At 42.8% G+C, this 17153-nt stretch overlaps 1 non-coding gene across 1 annotated transcript; it reads left to right on the top strand.

The window, feature by feature from the left end:
- Nucleotides 1-1376: 1376 nt before the first annotated feature.
- LOC145398562 (5S ribosomal RNA) lies at nucleotides 1377-1495 on the top strand. Its single transcript, XR_013897150.1, has one exon. It is a non-coding gene; the product is annotated as a 5S ribosomal RNA (ribosomal RNA).
- Nucleotides 1496-17153: the final 15658 nt, after the last annotated feature.

Here is a 17153-nt window from a genome sequence, read left to right as displayed (position 1 = left end):
TATCATTAGGTCTTTCTGTTGCAACATACAAATGCAGAACTCGATTGGCCAGTGTGACCCAGCGGGACATAACGATTTTTCCTGACTGACGATGTGACAAACAAACAGAGCAATTGCCAGTGATTATTGCTTGGAAAATACCCAGTAATTACTGCTAATCCGAACTCAGATCTTCAATGTTGGCATCCGAAAATTTACACGTGTTTGGTTCAAAAGCAACAATTGACATTTCTTCACAATTTGCCAGTAAAGAACCGATTGGCCCTGAGAAACTTCTTGGTCCTGTCGTGCAACCATCCAGATGTTCGAACAAATGATGTAGAGGAAGTTCATTTGCATGGAGAAGGCAAACAAACCACTGCAGAGGATGTCTGACATGTTCTTCAAGGAGTCTTATTACACTGCCCTTCTTCCCTTTGCTCACTGCTCTCCCATCACACCCAACTGCCACCAGCTTCAGATCGTCTACGCTATTTTCACCAAGAAAATGTATGATGGCCAGCGTTATGTTTGCAGAACTGCCACTTTCAGTTTTAATTTAACCAAGATGGTTGGAGCCAGGCTCTTGTACCAGTGGTATATGTTCTTCTACAGTCACTCTCCAGAGAGCTGTGCCATCAACAGTTTCGAGAGCCAGTGTTTTATCCTTGCTGCAATCAAAAAATATGCTCTGTATTTCACCTGTAAGACTTGCCGCACCAGCACGGATGGTTTCATGACACTTCTGCCGTTCTCTTCTAACTTTACTTCTGTCGAGAACATCACTGCAGTCCTCAGATGTTACTGTGCCATAGTCCTCCAAGACTGCAGATGCAATCTCTGCCACTGCTCTGTCTGAAACTGCATGTTGCTCTGAAGCCCTTGCAGTACTCTCTAGCCAACGTTTCTGCTGTGATGCTGCATGAGAAGTTTATGCTGCAGTAGAAGGGCATAATGCTTGTGAACTACATGAAACAGTAGCAGATAATATTTCAGTGTCACTATCTGTTCTTTCACCAGGTTCATCTTCTGCAGAACTGCTAAAGCTGCTTTCATATTTTTTTGATGTCGATGAACTATCACTATCTTCAAGGTGATACTGTGCTAGCCTATCTTGTTCATTTGACTTTCTTCTCAGACGCTCCTGTAACCTCTTTGTAGCCATGCTGTCAAGTGGCCCTATCATCATCTGGCGTGTGGTTCGTTGATCTTGAAGAAAAGACAGTTCAGAAATTGGAACCTTGCAAGAGGTTGCTTGATGAATGATTAGCACATTTGCAAGCTGCAGTGTCGAAGATCTTCCTGGTTTGCTTCTCGAATTCGGTGACTTTCTGTTCATACTTTTTATTTCTATTCGACATTGGGTATCTCACAAGTTTGAGATATTTATCGTGGTAATATACGGCCATACAACGTTGAGTACACCGCTTCCCATCCGATCAGCGAAGTTAAGCAACGTTGGGTCTGGTTAGTACTTGGATGGGTGACCGCCTGGGAACACCAGATGCTGTTGGCATAACGTTCTTCCTACGTGTCAAGTGGGGTTGGTGGAGGATTAGTGCCCCTCCCTGTAAAACAATTAACTCTAAGCCCTTGGCCACCTCGTTTGGGATACATGGCGTCTGGCAATGAATGAATGAATGATTTCGTATCAGCTGTTTAATGCGGGTTGATGCCACAGTAGGTATTGATGCTTGGGTCCAAAATTCTTTAATTCTGACAGCCAGGACATCAGAGACTTCTGCAACAGTTGGTTCTTTTCTTGAATTACTCTTCAATTTCTGTCTGGCCCACTGATAGTTCATGAGCATGTCCTCAATGGTTGGCAACCTATGCAAGTTCATTCTGTGAGGATTACGGAAAATTGGGCATCCTGGAAATTTTCTTGGATGACGCTCAGCCATCTTGTCACCATGCTCCAACACTCAAACTGCGTAAGAAATGCAACGGAACACAGTAGGCTTAGCAAACTAGAAGTATCATATGCATTATATAAAATATACAATCAGGTACTCATAAAACACTTGAGAAGCACGTATCTGAGATGTTATTTGCCGTGACCTCTAGTATTTGATATGACGGAACACGTCCCGGCATATAAAACTGGCAATTTTGGTAGAGGGCAGAAAATATTGGTTTTAGATTGCCAAATTTTACATGCAAGATATGTGGGACAAATGACAACTTTTAGGGGGTATTGTATGTCATAATTCAACTTTTCATTTTTTCACTTCATCCTAATGTTCACCTGTAGCTGGATAGTACATACACCACAGTGTGAATCGTGTTTGACCGAATAAGGATGTATATACATATTAGCACTTGTCAAATTTTCCAGAGACAAATTTCAGTTTGATGGGATGTAATGTTTCAAATTCGAGACATCGTATTATTATGGGAGTCTTTGAACATTAGTGAAATCCCATATAACTTCGCCCAGCTCTAACCATCTCGCATTTGCACTCTAACTGGAATAGATTTTCGAAACAATTATCATTGTTTCAAGAGTGATTGTCCTTATGCACGACCTTAGTGTGTCACGAAGCGAAGTGTTTTTGTATACCGGTATACCGGTAGATCTGCCCGTGTAACCGTCAGGAGGGGAGGCTCTGTCCCTTTCCCTCAATAGCTTCAGGGCATCCGTGAGAACATAGTAAGAGAGGGACAGCTCCTAGGGATGGACGTACGCAGAGCAGTGTGAGAAGTGATCACGGAGACTACCCTTTATGCCTCGATCAGCATTATCACATCGCACTTCTGTGACGCCAGACCTTTCCAATCACTGTAGTTAGTTGCAGAATAGCTTGATTGAATGTACAATCTGGTTTTATTTCTCCAACAGTTCTTAATTCAATTACCTCCCAGTTTCCACAAACTTTTTTTGGTATTAATCACGATTGTTAATTAAGCCAGGTCTCTCATATTAATTAACAATTAAACCGTTTGTGCAAGCAAGGAGAGGCGAGAGTAAGAGCCTGGTTTAGTATTACTAAGTTCCAGAGTAAACTTTTAATTATCAGGGGGCAAAGTTCATTCTTTCTCTTAGAGGCCAGCATTACTTATCATTCCAGCTTCCATGAGCGATTATTTCTCGCTGTGTAGTGTATGAAAAAATACTTTATAAATTTCTCACTTTCAGAGAATCGATGAGGCAAGCCAGAATAAAGTTAAAATTTAAGACTTTAATTTTGTAAGTAAAACCTTATTTAAATTTCCCCTTCGACAAGTGGTGGTTTCCCTTTCCCTCATGACACATTCATTTTTCTCAGAAATCAGTTTAGTCTATATTGACGTTTGACTCTCTCTCTCTCTCTCTCTCTCTCTCTCTCTCTCTCTCTCTCTCTCTCTCTCTCTCTCTCTCTCTCTCTCTCTCTCTCAAATTTAATTCAAATATAAATAGAACATATGTGCAGGTTTGTTTAGAAATGGCAATTTTTTGTCAAACGTCGTAAGTAATTTATAACAACACTTGTCTGTTATCTAACGTCCTAAGTGATTTATAATAATATAGGTGTGTTTATCTGTTCTCAGGCCAACCTTGGGACTTGAGGGCAGGGTCTGCTTTACATAAGCCTGTTTACACCCAGAACACACAGTGGGTTTGGGGGAAATTGACGGTGCCGTGCTGTAGATTCCGGAAAAGTTGGCCCCTTGCTTCCCTTATCAGATCTGGTCTATTGAAGATAGTATTTGGATGTTGTAGCAGATAATATAAACCTTTACCTATATTATCAAATTCACTGTGCTTCTGTGTGTGTGTGTGTGTGTGTGTGTGTGTGTGTGTGTGTGTGTAAGAAGGAAGCGAGACAGCAGCGGCAGGCAAAGTTGACAATACCTCTCACAGTGAGCCTACAACGAGTCTCAGAGGAGTTCAGCGAGACAAATGGTACGACAGCAGGATAATGGAAGGGTATGAGATGCTCTCACACACACACACACACACACACACACACACACACACACACACACACACACACACACACACACACAATGCTGGGGAGAGTGACGGGAGGAAGGGAGGCTGAAAAAACAGACAAACTTCATAGTGGGACAGAAGCAAGGTGGAAGGAAAATGAGAAACAACTAAGAAAGGAAAGAATGGATGGAGAAAAAAATGAGGGAAGGAAGCACAAATAAGAAACTGAAGGAGGGTGACGGTGAATGGGAGAGTACGGATGACTGCAGGAGCGGCGTGTGTGTGTTTTTCATGGGTGTGTGGTGCGGACGGGGTTAGTCAGAGCCGAGTGGGATATATACAGTGTGAAACCCAGCTTATCTCAATGAGTCCTGGGTTGTGCCGGATAAAACACTGGTGTATGGTGCCAGTGTGGTGGTACTGTGGTGTGTAGTGCCAGTGTGGTGGCTAAGTGGTGTGTGGTGCCAGTGTGGTGGTATAGTGGTGTGTGGGGCCAGTGTGGTTGTGTAGCGGTGTGTGGTGCCAATGTGGTGGTATAGTGGTGTGTGGTGCCAGTGTGGTGGTATAGTAGTGTGTGGTGCCAGTGTGGTGATATACTGGTGTTTGGTGCCAGTGTGGTAGTATAGTGGTGTGTGGTGCCAATGTGGTGGTATAGTGGTGTGTGGTGCCAGTGTGGTGGTATAGTGGTGTGTGGTGCCAATGTGGTGATATAGTGGTGTGTGGTGCCAGTGTTGTGATATAGTAGTCTATGGTGCCAGTGTGATGGTACAATGGTCTCTGGCGCCAGTGGTCCGGATATATTAGAAGGATTTTATTTTTTAGTTTCCTGAATGGCTCTAAATCCCACGTATATAAATATCATCTACTGCAGGGCGTGGTGATAGCTGCTACTGATAGCTGGTGGGGGGTGAAGAGAGCTCGTTACAGGTCAGCGGGTCACTGGAGGCTTGACAATCAGCATGATCGTTGGCCTGATGACAGGCAGCTTGCGGCAGACAGTCTTACAGACGAGATTGGCAGCAGATAGTCTTATTGACAAGCTGATTCGGATGACGGGCAGGCTTAGTTGGCAACAGTTAATGACATACGGCTTGTGGTAGACAGCAGGGACTGCAGCAGCAGGCAGTCTTAATGGCGGTAGGCAGACTTGAAATAAAGCATTTTCTTGACCCCACCGCCACCAAAATGTGAGATGTGGGCCTGTAGAGTTACTATCAGGATTTAAGGTGATGTTACAATCTCCTAATTTCCACTGAATGGTGTTACTGATAGAGTCGAGATGTTACACCTACAGAGTATAGTTGCTTTCTGACTTCTCATACAGTCTTTTAGGGCATAGGTAGTGAGTTTCCTTTGTGTTGCGCTCAATGTCACCCCTAGCTTGTTTACTAAGACCTTCTGTTCTCAGTCCAGACTCACAATCATCAAAAGAGTTGCCATACCAGTTAATGCGTCTGTAGGGCACTCGACCTGGCCTCAGGGATTACATTAGATTAACGAAGATAGACCAGAAGCCCTGCCTACACGAAGGTTAGTATGATTCTTGTGGTTAGATTGAGTACCCTGCCCATGCGTTACTTGGTCTGGCAACTCTCTTGCAGATGCTGGTCCTTTAGGATGTGTGTGCGTGAATACATATACAGTATATATATATATATATATATATATATATATATATATATATATATATATATATATATATATATATATATATATATATATATATATATATATATATATATACCTAGGCTGCTTTCCCCAAGGAAAGGGAGGTAGCCGAGACAGGAGAACACACTCCCAATTTACTCATCTGCTCAAACACATTCATTCGCATCTTAGCCCCAAAGGGGAGAAGGGACAGATCCTCAGTGCACCACACTGCACTAGGGTCAACTGTGCAGTGCAATTAGTGACATCCGCAGCAGTGCCCGACAGCAGAGCTGGTTTACCCCTGCCACATCATAATGGACCCATTCCCTTACCTGCACCTGACCTGATCAACTAATCAGACAAAATGCGGGAGATTTTCCCCTCAGGGCTGCGTCATCATTTATTGATTCACAATTTCTCTCCATTCATTTCTGTCATGCACAGCCACTTTTCTTTGCTCAACAGACATCCCTCTCTCATCCAAAGCTATCTTCACACTGTCCATCCATCCTATTCATGGTCTTCCTCTCAGCCGTACACCTCTCACATCAGATCTAGTTATCTTTTTCACCAATCGCTCCTTATCCATTCTTTCCATATGCCCAAAGCATCGCAACACCCTCTGCTCAATTCGACCAGCCATCTCCCGAACAACCTCAGTTCTCCTTCGCACTTCATCATTTCTCACTTGATCTATACACGTCACTCCACACATACTCCTCACACACCTCATCTCAATTACATTCATCTCCATTACATATATAAATGATCCTACCTGTCCCTTTGCATTTTGTCACCCGGGAGATCTGATCCGGGGGAAGACTGGGACATAGCATATTCTATCTTTCTCAGTAACCACTATACAGTTGCTAAGAATAAATCTAAGCATTCTTCCTGTTACCTATCAGGTGTGCGATGGCCTGTCGGGTGAGCGTCCTTCAGAAGTGATCTTTACAATCCATGACAGGGATTCGCACTGGCCTGGTCAGCCTGCTACCACCGTCCAGTACCTGACCTGACTCACTACTACCTGTCTGTAAGGTTCCCGCTGGCCTTGCTATTACAAATTTACTAACTTGACACCCCCGTCCCATACCTTACCTGTTTCACTGCCACCTGCCCATACAGTATGATTCCCGCCTGCCTTGTTGCTACAGGTTCACCAGCTTGCCATCCCCCATCCTATTGCTGACTCGACTCAGCACCAACTGTCTGTATGATTCTCGCTGGCCTTGTTGCTACAGGTTCACAAGACTGCCATCCCCGTCCCATACCTGACCTGACTGCTTACCATTCTTCTTTCCTTGCACTGAAAGTAAATCCTGATCTACTGTAACCCTTCAGGCTAAGTCTAGCTACCAAACCGTTGCTCCAAACGTCATCTCACTTAAAACTTTGCCAAGATCCTTCTCAAGCCGTAAACTATCGTATTGGATACAGTAGGAATAAAGTTATAACTTCACCGTCCTTGACCAAGGGTTCATGGAACAGGTTTCTAATCATGTCAAATGAAAGTGCAGTTCATTCAGTGCTGTACAGTATTGCGTGTCATGACTAAACTTGAAACGTTGCTATGCTAGAAAAGAAATTAACAAATCATGTATCAGATATTCATTCTTAGATCTTTAGTGGAAACCTTTCTAGAGAAGGGAAAGAAGTTGTATGCGGCCATCATCGATATGGAGAAAGCACATGGCAGGGTGCATAGACAAGGATTGTGGAAAGTATTAAGAATATATGGAGTAGATGGGAAGTTGTTGAATGCTGTGAATAGTATGTATGATGGTGCTGAGGCTGCAGTGCGTGTGGATTGTGAACTGTGTGAATTTTGCTCTTTGAAAGTTGGGTTGAAACAGGGATGTGTCATGTCTCCATGGTTGTTCAATCTGTACATGGATGGGGTAATAAATGAGGTACAAAGGAGGGCAGTGGATGTTGGAGTGGCCCTAGTGAGAGAGGGTAGTGTTTGGAAACTCCTTGTACTGTTGTTTGCAGATGATACTGTGTTGTTGAGTGATGACGAAGGGGAGCTGCAAGGCTTGGTGGATGAGTTTGGGAGAGTGTGTAAGAAACGAAATCTAAAGGTGAATGTAGGGAAGAGTAAAGTGATGATCTTTGAGAGAGGTGAAGTCAGTGAATGTACAGTGAGGTTGGATGGTGAGGAAATGGAAAATGTGAGTACGTTTAAGTACTTGGGGAGTGTGATGAGTAAGGATGGAAGTTTGGAGGGTGAAGTGCTTGAAACGGTACAACAAGGAAGAAAGGTTGCTGGTTCCTTGAAAGCACTGATAAGAAACAGGGAAGTGAGCATGGAAGTGAAAAAGTTACTACATGACAGTATTGTGATACCAACTCTAACATATGAAAGTGAAACTTGGACCTTGTTGGAGGGACAGAAGTCAAGAGTGACAGCAGAGGAAATGAGTTATTGAAGAGGAGCCTGTGGAGTCACATGGGGAGACAGGCTGACAAATAAGGATATAAAGGAGCGTTGTGGTGTGGATGTGGATGTGAGAGGAAGCGTTAGGAGGAACACACTGAGGTGGTTTGGCCATGTGGAGAGGATGGATGGTGAGAGACTGACGAGGAGTGTGTGAGTGAGGTGGGGGGGGGAGAGGGAGTGGGAGGCCGAGGATGAGATGGAGGGATGGAGTGGAGAGGTATATGAGAGACGGGGGTGTGAGTTGGGGAGCAGGAGAGTGAAATGGTGGGGGACAGGGCGACGTCGAGGCGATTTGTTTGTGGCCAGCCCGTACGGGATTAAGGCGTCTGGCAATAGAGAGATAGATAGATGTATCTAAACTCTGCACCACGAGAGTTTCTTTCTTTTCTAAAAAAAATATTCCTGGGTGATAGAAATATCTTCAATACTAGGACTCATTCTTAATCGACTGGGGTTGGCAAGACAACACAGTCAAAGACTCAAGATTTCCAAGGGAGTGAAGGATGTTCTCACACAAGTATAGTACACTGACATACTTTTGTGCAAATTGTTTTAAGAAGACTACCAGTTGTCTAGGACATGTCTCCATTCAGCAATGATCTCATCACATACACTGGAATCCGCTCAGTCGATGACAAGAACAAGATCACTCTTTTCTCTCATCTGTTCAAATAAGGAAAGAGACTGTAGGTATGAATTCCATCTGTATCGATGAGCACTTGAAACACATGGACATAGAGAAATCAGTTTGAACCTAAATCTCTTTTTGTTTTTTTATGTACAATCTGAAAGAAATTCTTCCCTTGTACATTATCAGGGACTCATCTACAGCAAAGTTCTCTCCAGCATCAAAGTAGATCATAGTGTTCTCACGAAGTAACTCAAAATATCTCCCAGTTCTTGACACTGGACATTTTCATATCAAACGGTGTGAGAATTTAACGGATCTCATAATCTGCATTCTCGTATATCTACTTCGACTCATCATCGCTTCAGTAAAAACAGGCGGACATTAGCACAAGACATTTTCAGCACAGTAATTAGAATCAGATGGCGAAAATTGTATGAAACACGTATGTTGGTCCAAATGTTGGGTCGCAACAGTAACTGGTTGTTGATGTGGCCTACTTTGACTACAATGCCAATGACGCTGCAAACTGCAACGTCGTTAAAATGATGGGCAGACCGTGCATCTACTCCACATCATCTTAATTGTCCGGCCACGTTGGAAAGAGGCCTGGGCAGAGAGGAGGCATAGAAGAAAAAGCAAGGGATGGAGACGAAGAAAGAAATGAAGAAGGAAGGGAAGGAGAGGAGGACACGGGTGCCATGAAAACAGTGAGCATCGTAGGCTGCTTAAAGAAGTGTGCAAAATCCTCTAGGATAAGCATTGTGTGGAAATTAAAACAAAAGTACAGGAAGCTTGGGAAGCTGCAAAGAGGGCTGGAGGACTGCGGGAGATGAAAAGAATCGCAGAGGAAGAAGAAAGTGAAGTAAAAAAAAAAAAAAAAGTGAAAAGTTAAGAAAACAGAGGGAGAAGGAGGTTTAGTAGATGATGTCTAGAAAAGTAAGAAAACACGTGAGAGAGATGAATAGACAGCTGTCATACCCCCCCCCCCCGTGGATGACCAGGGATCCTTTGCGGGGCATGGGGGTGAGAAAAAGTAGTCATGAGAATGAAAGTAGGGAAGTCTATAGCACCGTTACTATCAGTGGTTTATGAGAGAAAGTAGGCATGAGGGAGAGAGTACGTGAGTTTTTCATTGTGGCTAGTATCATTTTAATTAGCCACAGTATAGGTGCAAGAACTTGCTTTTTTTTTTTTTTTTTTTTTTTTTTAAGTCGATGGTGTAACACGTCATTGTATTTTTCCGCGGCACTGATGCTGATGCCAACACGAGGGTATGATACCCTTGTGTAGCTAGTGAAGCCATCAAGAACTTTTCATTTGAGTCAAAAAATAAAAATGAATTTGAAAGGTAAATTTGTTGTTCATTTGGAAACACTTTTAGTGGCCCACATTGCAACACTGCCACCAAACTACGTTAAAAATGCGAAAATTTTCTGGGGCCCTTAATCTGGCCTAGATCCTCTGGCGGTCCTTCGGGACCCATCGGCCAAAACAGGACCTCCCTCTTCAAAATCCTGGATCCTCCACTGCAATACTTCTTACCTTACGAACAATACTTCCCTTCTTAAGTACCTTGCGTAACAGGGAAAAGAATTTAGTATTAGCATCCATAGCAGGAATTCAAATCTTAACAATTAAGAAAGCCTGAGCGTTGACTAGATAAAAGAAAATTTAATATGGTACAGAAATAGCAGGGAAAGTAGTAAACCAAAACAACAGTAAACTCTCAGAGCAAAGGAAACTACTAATGCAGAAACATAGAAACATGAAGGTAATATTTGCTAGAGATCTTGAAAAGATAGAAAACGTAGATTTAACAAAGACAAGAAATAACAAACCGCAAGATGATATGCAGAAATTCAACATGCAGAAAGTAATGGAAGCCATAATTTCCGAAACTTGCGTAAGTACAGCTAAGACGAGACTAGGGAAGGGAAAAGTCGAATGTATGTTTTCAAGAAGTCAAATGGTAAAATAACATACAGTAGGGAAGGAATGACCAAAGAGGTAGAAGAATTCTTTGGTCATATATACAACTCCGATGACAGACCACGTGTCGAAGGAAACTCACTAACCACAGAAATCCCATCCATATCTATAAAAGACAAGAACAGCATTGAAAAGTGTGAAAAGGTACAGCTTCAGAAGACGGTACCATAGCAGATCTAATTAAAGATGCAGGAATAATTGCCAGGGAAACTATCAAAGCTCTTCACGAACTGTCTCACTGAAAAAAAATTCGCAACAACCTGGAATAATGCAGCACAGATGTTAATGCATAAGAAAGTAGCTTTGAAAGATCTTAAGAACTACCAGCCAATTAGCCTTTTATCAGTTATACACAAGTTATTTACAAAGATCATCACGAGTAGTATTTCCTGATAAACTTTAACCAGGCTAGGAAACCAGCGGGCTTTTAAAGTAGATTATCAACAATCGACCACACATATAAAATAAATCAGATAATTGAGAAGACAAAGGAGGACAGGAAACTTTTCTGAATAAAGTTCATTGATAATAACAATAAAAAAAAAAGGCTCAGTAGATGAAACAGCGGTATTAGGTGCAATTCATAGGCAAGGAGTTGACGAGATTGACTGTAGTATACTCGTATTGGAAGACAACTACAGCGACGGTTAGAGACTATTAAAGATGTATACAGCATGTTTACAGGAAGTACTGAGAAAGCTTAACAAAAGTAATGAAAGGATCAAAATAGAAAATGAATATCCGAGTAACCTCAGGTTTTCAGATGACATCGTTCTATTTATTGAGTCAGATGTACAACTTTAACAATGATGGAAAACCAATAGAGAAAACCTCTTCTTAGTGCTGAAGATAAATATCAAAGTACAAAAGTTATGTTTAATAATCAGCCTCAAATTGAGGAAATAATAATCCATTAATGAAGTTTAAGATGTTTTTTTTATGCGAGGAAGAAGGAACCAAAGGCTGAACCCGCAAACCGTTCCTTCCAAGAGAGAAAAAAAAAATACAAAAGAGAGCCAAGTACAAGATCCATTCATTTCGAGATGCCTGGACACATTGTTTTTGAAAGACTGGATATCACAGAAAGTAGGAAATACAGACAGAGGGAGACAGTTCCAAAGTTGACCTGTTGCATAAATGAAGGACTGGGAGTAACGGTTAACTCTTGCATTAGAGAGTTGGACAGAAAAGGGATGAGAGTTTGTTGCTAGACGGGTACCATGCACCCGTCATAGAGGTGGAGGGATGCAAGCAGTTAAGAGGAGCAGTGACCACTAGAGTGGCTTTGGAAAAGAGATAAAGAACAATAGTGCGGCGACCAGACAGAGGTTGAAGGGAGCCAGTAAGAGGAGGAGAGATGATGAGACGAATAGCCTTTGACTCCACCCTATTGAGAAGAACTGTATGTGGGGAGCCTCCCCACACATGTGAGCTGTACTCCAAACAGGGGCGAATAAAACCCGTGTATAAAGTCAACAACTGTGCAGGGGTACAGAAGGCACGGAATCGGCTTAGCACACCTAATTTCTTGGAAGCAGGTTATAGAAAAGATGCAATATGATCTTTCCAAGATAAGTCCCGAGTGAAATAAACCCCAAGCATGTTCAAGGATGATGCAGGATTGAGCTGGATATTATTAAACACTAGTGGGAACTTCTGTGGAAGATTTTGACGGGTTGTTTCGTGAAAAAACTGAGTCTTTGATGCATTGAAAACAACAAGATTATTTTTACCCCAGTCAGAAATACGAGCAAAGTTAGACATTAGGTACCGGGTGTGCCATAGCCTCATCCCTTGTTTGCTGAAGTAACTGCTGAGATGGACGTTGCGGAAACCAAATAGCAAGGTAAAGGGTGGAATCATTAGCATACGAGTGGACAGGATTAGATGTACAGCTTAGAAGGTCATTGATGTATAAAAGGAAAAGTGTGGTGATAGGACAGAGCCCTGAGGAACACCATTGTTGATAGATCAAGGAGAAGAACGATGGACGTCTACAACAGCAGCTATAGAACAACCAGAAAGGAAGCTAGAGATGAAAGCACAGATAGAAGGATGGAAACCATAAGAGGGCAGTTTGGAAATTAAAGATTTATGCCAAATTCGATCGAAAGCCTTTGAGATTTCAAGTGCAATGGCAAAGCTTTCGCCAAAGTCCCTAAAGAAGGATGACCAGGACTCTGAAAGGTAGGTGAGAAGATCGCCAGTGGAGCGTCCCCGACGGAACCCATACCGACAATAAGAAAGAAGGTTGTGATAGGTGAGATGCTTTAATATTTTCTGTTGAGAGGAGAGAGAGAGAGAGAGAGAGAGAGAGAGAGAGAGAGAGACTAAGGAGGTATTATGAAGGATGTTAAAGCAATTCGCCGGTACTTAGAGGGTTGGGAATGGTCACCCTTCTTTGGGACTGGCTGAATGAGAGCAAACTTCCAGCAAGAAGGAAAGGTCCAAGTTGAAAGACAGAAGAGAAAGAGTTTACCTAGGCAGGGTGTAAGCACAGAAACACAGTTATTGAGGACAACAGGAGGGACTCCATCAGGTCCATATGCCATGCTAGTATTGAGCCCAGTGATGGCAGAAAATACATCAGCTGAAGAAATTTTAATGTCAGCCATGAAGATGTAAGAGCGGGGAAGTGATAGAGGAACAGCACCGGAATCGTCTAAGGTGGAGTTTGAGGAGAAAGTCTGAGCAAAGAGATCTGCTATATCAGTAGAAGAAATGGCTACAGAGCCAACAGAGTAGAATAGAGGAGGGAAGGATGATGAGGTAAAGTTGTTAGATAGGTTTTTGGCAAAGTGCCAGAAGCAGCGGGAAGAATTCGAGTTGGAGAGTTGAGAGCATTTAGTACGGATGAAAATATTTTTAGCAGCGCGAAGAACAGACTTGGCACGATTCCGGGCAGAAACATAAAAAAGATGTGATTCAATAGTGGGTTGGCACCGGTACCTTTTATAGGCCCGCTCCTTGTTGCGGACAGCAATAGAACAAGCGTGATTAAACCAAGGCTTTCTTGCATTAGTCAAAGGATATGAGAAAGGAATGTATGCTTCCATGCCCGAGAAAATAACCTCCGTAAGGCACAAAGCACACTTAGATGGCTCCCGGCCATAGAAGCAATAATCATTCTGGGGAAAATCGAAGAAGTACTGCCTGAGGGCCTCCCAATCTGCAGCTTCAAAGTACCACAGACGACATTTCTTTGGAGGGTCCACAGACTGTACCGGAGCTATAGGACAGGTTAAGGTATTCAGGTTGTGATCGGAGGAGCCCAACAGAGAGAAAAGATTAACAGTGTAAGCAGAAGGATTAGTTCTAAGGAAAGGGTCAAGTATGTTGGAGCTCTTTCCAAGGCAGTCAGTGATACGGGTAGGGCAACTGAAAATCGAAAAAGACTTTTTAGATTTCGCCTGCCTCGTTTCACTGGCTTTTTGCATTTCTGTTGAAAAAAAAAAAAAAAAAAAAAAAACAGAAAAATAGGTCGGTAAACCTCTTGCAGTTGGAGGAATATCATCGCAGTTTCGCCACTATTATTGAACAATACGCCACATACCCTGGGATTCTGCCAACAGTGTTTGGAAAAAATTTGCCTACGTAATATCGAGATATTTTGGGAACAGTCACACACACACACACACACACACACACACACACACACACACACACACACACACACACACACACACAGACGCTGGCGATTACATTATCGCTTTGCTAGGCGGACGATAAAAAGACAAAGGGTAAGACCACCAACTGGGTTATGTGACAGAATAAAAAAAAGTAATCAGGAGATACAGGGTCGCATACAAAAATGAAAGAGCAAACATTAAACGCAGAATTCGTTAGTGATCATGGGACTTCGGAATAGAAAGAAATAGGCAAAACGGAGAGATGTGGGAATGTCCTTCGTTTGCCCTCACATTCCTTGGGATTTCTGTCACTCAAACATGGATAGATAACAGTACCTCTCTCGCAAAATACATTTCCAAGAGCTTGAGTATGCTAAACCAACTCTATACTTTACTTCACGCAGCTCTTCTGCACACAGTGGAATCATAAGCTCTTAGTTTAGCCAGGTCCCCTCCTCTTACTGACTCTCTCTCTCTCTCTCTCTCTCTCTCTCTCTCTCTCTCTCTCTCTCTCTCTGTGCCAAACTGATGTAACTTGATCCATCAGGTGTTTTTATTACTATTGTCTCTACCGCGTTGAACTGACTGCTTGCAGCCCATCTTTGTTACGGTAGCTGAGCAGCATCCATCTGGCAAAGCAATCTCATGTATTTTCTGACACATTCTGTAATGAGGAGTTAGCTGGTACTCTTAGTCTTTTGCGCATTGAACAAGCTCTGGACGTGGCTTCCTTGTTCTGTAAATATCTTTACCCCTGACCTACAAGGCATCTTAAAATTAAAATGAATTTGGTTCAGCTTTGTTCAATAATAAGTATTGGGATCCCTACCCTGACGTATGGAAGCGAGGCGTGGACCTTGCAAGAGGGGAACAAGTTAAGAGTGAGAGCAGTGGAAATGAGTTACTTGAGAGGAGCATGTGGAGTGACGTGGAGGGACAGGTTGACGAATGAAGAAGTGAAGGAACGTTGTGGGGTAGATGTGGATGTGGTTGAAAAGATTAGGAGAAATACACTGAGGTGGTTTGGACATGTGGAGAGAATGGAGAATGAAAGACTGACTAAGAGGGTGTATGTAGGTGAGGTGGAGGGAGGGAGAGGGAGGGGTAGACCGAGGATGAGGTGGAGGGATGGAGTTGAGAGGTATATGAGGGAGGGGGGGGTGAGTTGGGGGAAGGGAGTCAAATGGTGGGTGACAGAGTGACTTGGAGGCGTTTTGTCTGCGGCCACCCTTTGCGGGATTAGGGCGTCGGGCTATAGATAGATAGATAGATAGATAGATAGAAAAATAATCATATTTCTAGGACTTCGTTCTCCCTTTTGAAAAAAATAATGCAAGGTAAAAGATGATCTAACAGAGTAACAAAGTAATAATCCAAAGGTGGGGCGAGTGCAAGTTGAAATTTGGGTATATAATGGGAATAAATAGGACAGGCTAGCGTGCAATACCTCAGACTAGAGACAGATGGGCCCTTCGTTCTGCAGTGGAGTGATTGATGATGATGATCATCATCATGGCGATGAATCATAGTTGTTCGTCACGCTGCAAATGAAAACCTTGAAGCATTTCTCATTACAGAATTGTGATTCAAAAATTTTATTGAAGTATGAGAGAGAGAGAGAGAGAGAGAGAGACTAAGGAGGTATTATGAAGGAAGTTGCTATGTATACGATGATGCTCTATTAATGAGAGAAAATTACAGATATATTGTTCATACGGGCTAATCGCATCCACCTCTCCCACCTGCAAAATGGGCACGGAGAATGATGTGCTAATGAGGGCGTTAAGGAAGGGGATGGGAGGGACCTTCCAAACGGGAGGGATTATATATGTTCACTGTTAATCGCTTCACAGCTTCCCAAGCTGAAAAAAAAAAAAAAAAACATGTCAGTTAGTAGTAAGAATAAAGTGCTAAGGTGCGTCATTCTATTGAAAGATGTACTGTAGTAGCTTACAAGCAAATATTGTCTCATATGAAGAAGTAATTTGGCAAAGGAAGAGGTGTTATGAATTCTGCTATAAACAAACAACACAGTATTATTGTGCTGTGTCATTTGCCCAACTCTGGACCAAGATTTGACAGTTCGTTCACAGAGGCCCAGTCATCTTACTTCGTGCCACACACACATGCATGTCACCAGTTCGGTGATGATACCCACCTTCCACACTGAGCGCATGCCAGGGAATGTTCATAAAGGACTGGTGTAATGGTGACAAGTGTTTCCAGTAGATGATCTCACTCTCCAGAGGATGGTCGGCAAACACTGTTTTAACGAAATATAAATCATGTTCATGTTCCTTGACACATCCAGGGATCGAACACATATCCTTATTGACAGCAGATACTTTCCCTAACTATTTGACAACGACTGGTAAGGAACAAGTGCAGAGAGTCACAAACCCCAAAGACAATAATCCAGTTCTCATGACTGAACGGTTTTCAGACGACAAACATATCATCTCTTCTCCCTCGCTCCGCTCTGGAACTCACTATCGAACTGTCAATAGTCGATAGTTGCTCCACATTTCGGAAATTTATAAGATGTAGAACGGTGGGGCAACTGCAGTGAGAGAGAGAGAGAGAGAGAGAGAGAGAGAGAGTAGTTTTTTGTGGGACTGATCATCAATATTCTCTCTCTCTCTCTCTCTCTCTATCACACACACACACACACACACACACACACACACACACACACAAAAAACTCCAAAATATTTCAGAGTTGAATTTTGCGATAGTGGCAGAGTGAGAGGCGTCCATAATACTGGAAATGTGAATTTTGGTGGTACAGTGGGGCACCTAAGGGCTGAAATCGCCACACACTGGAAGAATGCACCAAATTTAGTACACATTTCCTTTAAGGCATATTAACTGAATTTAGAAGGGGTGCCACGACATCAGACATTTGGGTGACTTTGA

This window comes from Coenobita brevimanus, chromosome 45 (genome assembly GCF_032717465.1).
Source record: "Coenobita brevimanus isolate Jiangsu-jjx chromosome 45, ASM3271746v2, whole genome shotgun sequence".
NCBI classification, from domain to species: Eukaryota; Metazoa; Arthropoda; class Malacostraca; order Decapoda; family Coenobitidae; genus Coenobita; species Coenobita brevimanus.
This window is presented reverse-complemented; position numbering and strand designations above follow the sequence as displayed.